Genomic DNA, 7894 nt, shown 5'->3' on the forward strand with positions numbered 1-7894 from the left:
ATGCCTTCAAAATTCTGAAGAGAATTATTTTCAACCTAGAATTACACTTCTAGCCAAACAGTGCATTAAAAGTAAATCAATATTAGCAGAAGGCCAAGTGCTAACTGATAAATGTACTAGGAATGCTGGCGTTGGAAATTCATTATTTTGCAACCATTATAGTAAAGATCAGTCCAGGTAAGAATCACCAGTGGATGCTCGATATAGGGGGTAATTTAGTAAAGTTTAGAATATTTGTGTGGTCTTAAAGTGTCTATCCATGGAAAGCTGATTAGTTGCAAGAGAAAGCACAGTAACTACCTAGAAACTATAAAACCTTAACTAGATGATCACAATTAAGACCATCAATGAGAGGCCGATGGAAATTGTGTCCTCCATATGTAATGACCAGAGCAAGGCAAGTCACTTAAGAGTGTATTCCAGTGGGGAACAAATATCCTGAATCTAATAATAAGGAAGCTCCAGACAAACCGGTTCCCAATTGAGTACATTGTGTTCAAATGGAGTTTCACGCTTCCATTGTCATGTCTGAATGTGGCATTTGAAGCTCCTACAGCCCTCATGGGAGCCGGACGATGAGGGAGGGCAAAGCCCAGAGAGTCCCTGGGAAATGGGGCCCTGGTCACGTTACACCTTGTGTATTCTTTTGGAAATATCTTTAAAGATAAAATTGACACAAAACAATATAAAGTAGAAAACAAAGTTGTACTCTTTGCCATCTTAATCCTTCAGATGTTTCTATGAACAGAGCATATGATATTTTGGCCTTTTTGCATGTTTGTGTACGTAGATATGATTTTTAATATACATGTGTGTGTCTAGACACATACCTGCATATACAATTTTTTAACCCCTCCCCCCCGCCCCCCACCGCCAATGGGGTAATACCATTGACCGGTGCTTCTCAAATTTGAATGTGCTTAAGAATTACCTGGAGGATTTCTTAAACACAGATTGCTAGGTGCCATTCCCAGAGATTACCACACTGCAGGGATTCAGCTCAGTCCTCCCAAGCACTAGTGGACAGCTCAGCAGGAGTCCTGCCCCCTCGGGCCTTCGTGCATGACTTGTGGCCCATGATTCCCGCTTCTGTCCCCAGTCCTGTGGTAGTAACTACCTCCATTCTAGCTTCCCCTCCCCATCCAGATAAGCACAAAGCCTGCATGGTAGCTTCTCCCCCATCTAAAAACTTTTAACAGCAAATGCCTGTTTGGGGGGATTGTTTTCATGGCAGTAGACTCCAATTTACAGCGTTTTTATTTGTTTGTTTGTTTTTACTTAGAAACAAACATGTATTTACTACCCCATAGGAAGATACAAATCCAGATTTTAGTATCTGAGATATCTGACTACTCTCCTAGAAGAGGAAAAAATAATGCTCCCTCCTTAATGATTGACAGCGAGAAAACAAATGACGGGCCGCTTTCGTCAGCACCTGGCCACATCCATGAGATGCCAGAGGCTGCAGTGAGCTCTGGTGAGTCTTCTAATGAGCCCTTGCATGATGCTTTCTGCTTTGTCCACAGCTGATTCACCGTGTTCTTTACAACACATCCCCCCACTTAAAGGGCTGCACGCTCATTCTGGTTGATTTTTCTACCTACCCCCAAACCCACATCCGTTATGGAGATATTGAGAAACAGGCTGGCAGAGACCTCCAGGTACCATCAGCGGACCTGAATCTAAAATGATAACTGTTCCTTAGAGACAAACCCAAGATAAAGTGGTGCTTCCCTAACACTAATGAGATTCATGACAGTCGACGGCACATTGGTGGATCCATTAAACAAATTCTTTCTCTTCAAAATACGAATTGGGTGCCTACGGTGTGCCAGGCGCTGTAGGAGGCCTGGGAACATGGTGGTGGACAAGTCTTCACTCTCTTGAATGAACAATTCTTTGTGAAAGACGGTGGAACAGATAATTTAACTAATTATTTATAATTTTGGTACGTGCTTAAAGGAAAGCTATGGGATGTCGTAAGAGAAATCAGGAAAGAGGAGGGCCCGAGGTGAAAAACAGAGGTTATGCGACAGGAAGGCACACGGCCCACCGAGTGCTGAAGGAAATCCAGCCTGGGGTGGGCTAATGAGCGAGGGGCGGGGAAAACTGTACACTACAGAGTGGTTTTACTAGTACAACTTCTTAGTAGAGATTCTTGAAAGTCTGTCTCAAAGCAAGTAAGTGTGGTCCTTGGAATATTTTACCCAACGTTTCATTTTGAAAATTGTTAAATCTATAGAAAAGTGGAAAGAATGGCACAATGGATACCTGTATTCCTTCCGTATAGGTTGAACGACTGTTAACATTGTTTCGCATTTGCATTTTCTGTCCTCATATGTACGTATGTGTATTTTCCTAAATCATTTGGAAGTGAGTTGTAGCCATCAGCTGCGCCACCCCCAACTTCTTCAGCTGTTTGGCCTGAGAATAAGGAACATCTACGTAGTCAGCGCCATTCGCATGCCAATGAATCTAATTTATAGTCCATTAAAAAAAATATTCCCTACGTTCTCCCAAGTGTCTTTTTAAAAGTTTTTTTTTTTTCTTCTTCAACCCAGGATCCAATCGAGGTCTTCCATGGATTTGGTTGTCGAGTCTCTTTTACAATAGTCTTTTTTTTTTTTAAGTGATACTGACTTTTTAAAAATCGCTTTATAAGGTATATTTTAAACATATATGATCCACCCATATCGAGTATACAATTTAATGATTTTTAGTAACTTTACTGAAAGGCGAAAAGCAACCATAAGTCAGTTTAACAGCATTTTTATCCTCCCACTAAGACCCCTCCTGCCCAAGCAACCACTAATGTACTTCCTGTCTCTACAAATTTTCTTTTTATAGACAGTTTTGTGCTCTCTGGCACGACGTGGTGTTCATGCTTAGATGGTACTTCCCAGTCCTGGCCCTGGAATCAGCCATTTCTCCAAGGAGCCCTGATGTGGGGAATGGTATAGAAGCCAAGAGCTGGGAACCCGATTTCTTGTGTTATGGTGAGCGGGGGCTGCCCAAGGCTTGGATTTGATACTTTTAGTGTAGGTCATGGGTGTGGGGCTCTGGAACGTCCATCTGGCTTTCTCACACTTGCTCCATGTGGAAACCCAAAGTGAATGAGAAGATAGATCTCTGAAATATTGGTACTGAAAGGTGGCGATTGCAAGGCATTGATTGCTGGCTCTCATCTGAACTTGTAAATATCATAATTTTGTTTTTGCTTTTTTCTTTTTAGTATAAGAAAAGAATAAATAATCTATGATTGGCTGCCATGTCTAATTTATACAGCTATCTGATTTTCAAATAACAGAGTGCATGCTACGTTGAAGGCTTTCAGTAGTCCTTTTTGAATAAATAAATTACCAAAGTGTCTTTATAAATAGTCATTGCCTTCTTCATAATTCAAGCCGTAGCTTAATGTCACCAGAAGGCTAAGCAGCGAATATATAGAGATTCATGAGCTGTAATTTGTAAAACAGGCCTCACTACATATTTTAATAGAGACAAATAATATCTGCAGATCCTAATTTGTTTATAAATTGAAGAAACTACTGTCATTGTAGGATTACTTTAAGGACATGCAGCAAAAACGATCTTAAAACACTCAGCGAATGTACATTGGTAGATAAATATTTATCATTAGCAAAAAGGAAGTGAACAGTGAGTGTGAGAAGCAGCACTTTTAGTTAGCGCAGAGGGGAGCAAACTCAGGCATCGTTTTCAACTTTGTATCTTACCTGTGCCTCGATTTTAAGCAAGTGCCATTTCTAAGAAGAAGCGATGCCGTCGTGTCGGAGAGCACAGCGCTAGCTACGAAAACAGAGGGAAAAGATAAGCCGGGTTGAGCTCTTTTAGCTCATCCAGCCGGACACATACGGACTCCCCGAATAGTCCATTTTGTTCCTTTTGGGCTCACCTGAGAGGTCTTCTGACTTTCGTGGGTTGCTAGTAATCCAGAGAGGAAAATCCAGCCCTGTTCAGATCTCCATTCTGATTTTCGCCCCATTTGACAATAGATTGATACATATAGATTCAGTAATCGTTAAGTTTCCATATTTGCTCTCTCTCTCTCTCTCTGTCTCTCTCTGTCTCTCTCTCCACCCCCCCCCCCCCACGCCACATACATGTACACACACTTTATTTTTCTGAACCGTTTGAGAGTAAATTGCAGACATCCTGCCCCTTCACCCCTAAATACTTCCATGGGTATATCCAAGAACTGGAACATTTTCTTATATAACCTCAACGTAGTTATCAAATTCATGAAATTTAACATTTAACACTGATCCAATACTACTTTCTACTTTATAGTCTATCTTTTAATTTTATCAATGATCCCATTAATGTTATTTATAGCCATTTTTATTTCTAATCCAGGATCACACATCGCATTTAGTTTTTGTGTCCTTTTAGGCTTAATTTGGAAACCTCTTCAGCCTTCCTTTGTCTTTCGTGACTTTGACATTATCTAACTTGAGTTTGTCCAGCATTTCCTCACTAATAAGATCCAGATTATGCATTTTGGCTGGAATATCCCATAAGTGATATTGTGTCCTTCACAGTGCATGTTACCATGAGGCATACATTGTGGGTCATTTCATTATTGAACAGAATGGTGACCATTTGGTTAAGGTGGTGTCCATCAGATTTTTTCAACTGTTAATTAACTATTTTTCCTTTTGTGGTTGATAAGTACTTTTGTGGGAGATATTCTGGGTTTATGTAAATATCCTGTTCCTCATCAAGCTTTCACCTCTTCTTGCCTGAATCATACCCTAATTTTTAAATATAGATGATATATATCTATCTGCATAATCTGTGAAGCATAAGACAGAACCTGCATCGAGTTTCACAGTTCTATTAAATTGTCCTTGGCAGGTGAAATGGCTGTGGGGTGCCAGGAGGCTTCAGACTGTTTATTCAGTAGAGTGACAGACAAGCCAATCCAGTGAAAGCTGCCAGATATTTTTAAACAGAGCTATAAACAACACCAGGTGAAGAGAGTCAATTCAAGCTGAGAGTGAAGACCCTGAGTCTTCGGGTCACTTTTCTCCTGCTACCCAGAGCCAGGTGAACCTTGACTAAGATGACCCTCTAGGTGGTCCGCCAGTTTTCTTAGGGCTGAGAAGACCCTTCGCTTTTCTGTTGAGTGACTGAATATTTATTTTCAGACTGTCCTTAGTTTCCAAGGCTGAGGTTCTTCCTTAGGGAGAAGCCTCACTTCATGAAGAATCCTTAGACTTGTAAGGGACGTGTAATGGTCACATCCACCTGCCCCTCCAGCACCTGGCAACGAAGGGCAGAGAGGTCCCGGCTTCACCAGGACAGCTGGGTTGGGGCTTCCTGCATATGGTGCACTTACTCGTTTCAAAAGACAACATTTGTTTTATATTTATTGATCCTGTGTGGCATGGTTCTTTGACATACATCATAATGAGAAATGGTGATTCCGAAAGAAGATCCCAAATTGGGTGATATGTCAGTGACAAGGTGCTGTCGGGCTTATGTCAGCGTCTGTGGCTCCAGGACAGAATCAGCCTCACAGCTAAGTAACAGGACGATTACTTTCTCTCATTTATTCACCGGCAAGGAGAATTAGTACCTGTGGGCTTATCTGAAGATTCATGTGCAAGGACCATCTATCTCCTTTGCACTGGTCATCAGGAAAACTGGTGACCGGCGTAAGTGTTCTTCAAGCTAAGAAAATAACAAGTATAACGGCAAGAGACCAAAACCTGGTTTCCACTGAAAAATAATTAACGTACAATGAAGTGCACATATCTCGAGCCTTTGATGAGTTTCGACCATTACCTACTCCTGTGTACCATCACCGAAACAAGAGACAGAGACGTGACAGTCACCCCAGAAAGCTCCCTGCTGTTCCCTCCCAGTCAATGCCCACCACCCAGAGGCAGGTGCTGTTCTGATTTTCATCACCATCTTGCCCGGCAAGGTGTCCACTATTCTAACTTGTAGCTTAAAAGGTTGATTTGGCCTGTTTTTGATCTTCGTATAAAGGGAATCATACCGGATGTACTTTTTGGCGGTCTAGTCCCTTGACTCAACATTTTCTGTGAGATTCATCCATGTAGTTGTCCCTTTTTTAATTTGCTGTGTGCGATTTCCAAAGATTATTTTGAAGCAAATTCCAGATGTCATATCATTCCATTCATAAACACTCGGTAGGCAATTCTGAAAGAGAAGGAGTCTAACAAGACCCTACATTGTCACATCTCAAAGGAATCAACACAAAGGTTCTGACATATTTCTGGTGCTCTGTCTGGTGCGGATGTTGGAGGTCGTGGTCCAGGTTGGGACAGGACTCCAGAGACTGAGGGCCTGACCATGGCAGAGGGGTGTGCGGTGGGAAGAAAGCATTTCTGAAGACTTAGCAGGGTACCGGGGAAGGAAAGGCACAGGGAATGGGGCAGGGGAGATGGCATCATCCCGTGGTTGGGCCAGGAACACTGCGGGGCTTGGACTTGCTGAATGTATACAGAATAAATGAGTGACAACATCAGGGACCATGGGTGGCAAAATACCCTGTTTTCTGTCTTTTATTCTTGGGTTTCCAACTGCTGAACCACATACCTTAAGAAGTGTTCATTCTCAAGTGTGTTTATTTGCTTAAAGATTCGACTAGTCTGCTTTAGGGCACTCAATGTCTCTCAACTCCAAACGCCTTTTCTTCTCTTTGTTCAAAATGGATCTTTACTCACATCGCTGCCTCTTCTTTCTGTTGGAATTTAATTTTGACCAAAAGAGATCGGTCTCATCCCCAGGTTATTGTGAATCTGCCTGCGTCCTCTCTCTTCTTGTTCATTAAAAAACAAAAAAACAAAAACAAAACAAAAAACAAAGCAAAAAAAAAAAAAAAGACCCAAAACCAAACCTCTTTTGATTTCGATTTTCTATGTCAAGGATGCGGCGTCTCAGCCCAATCCGACATGCAAATCAGGACGAGCACATTTCATGGCGTTGGTGTGTTTCCCTGGGCCGGCCTCTCGTTCTGCAGCCCTCCTGCTGGTTTCCTGCCTGTGTGTTCTTTCGCTCTGCTGATAGCTTTCATTTTGGCCTCCCCTCCGCATCTGGGCATCTGGCCCGTCATGCTGGGCTGCACTGCTACGCTGCGGTTGGGCCGTTCAGTGATTGGATTCTTTCCAGCCCCCACCAAATGCTGTCTCTTTCTGCAGCATGAAGATGAGCTTAGGATGTCTTTCTTACGGCGCCTCGAATGGTGTATTTTTGCTTTGGCTGCAAAAGCCCATACCAACTGGAAATGCTGTCTGCTCTGTATTTAATAATAAGAACGACAGTAATAATAATGATAATAATGATAATGATAGAAAAGGCACACACTTTTAAGGCCATCTTTGAGCAGAGCCCTCCTTCTTGGCAATATATTATCTTCCAATAATACTCAAGAAGGTCTATAGATTATATTGCAATGTCTTTGTGAGTTTTCTGTTCTAACATTGTTTTCTTTGCTATTATATAATCTGTTTTTACCCCTCTCGATAGAAGGGAATATTTAAAAATTGGAATTGTTCTAGTTGATGGCCAAAGTAAGTCTTCTTCAAGCTAAAAAAAAAAAAATAACCACTTAGATGCCAAGAGACTAACCTAGTTTTTATTGAAATATAATTGGCATACAATGAAACACACATATCCTAATCACTTGATGAGTTTTGACCATTGTATACACCCATATACCATCAAAGCAAGATATAGAGTGTTTCCATTACTCTAGCATGTTTTACCTATTTTTGCCTATTTTTGAACATTGTAAAATCCAGCTTTTGTGTCCGGCTTTTTAAAATGCTTATTATCATGTCTACGAGATCATTCTTGTTGTTGTGTGTGTCTCTAGTCCATTCCCTCTTATAGCTGAATAGTT

This window comes from Rousettus aegyptiacus, unplaced genomic scaffold (genome assembly GCF_014176215.1).
Source record: "Rousettus aegyptiacus isolate mRouAeg1 unplaced genomic scaffold, mRouAeg1.p scaffold_m13_p_4, whole genome shotgun sequence".
Classification (NCBI taxonomy): domain Eukaryota; kingdom Metazoa; phylum Chordata; class Mammalia; order Chiroptera; family Pteropodidae; genus Rousettus; species Rousettus aegyptiacus.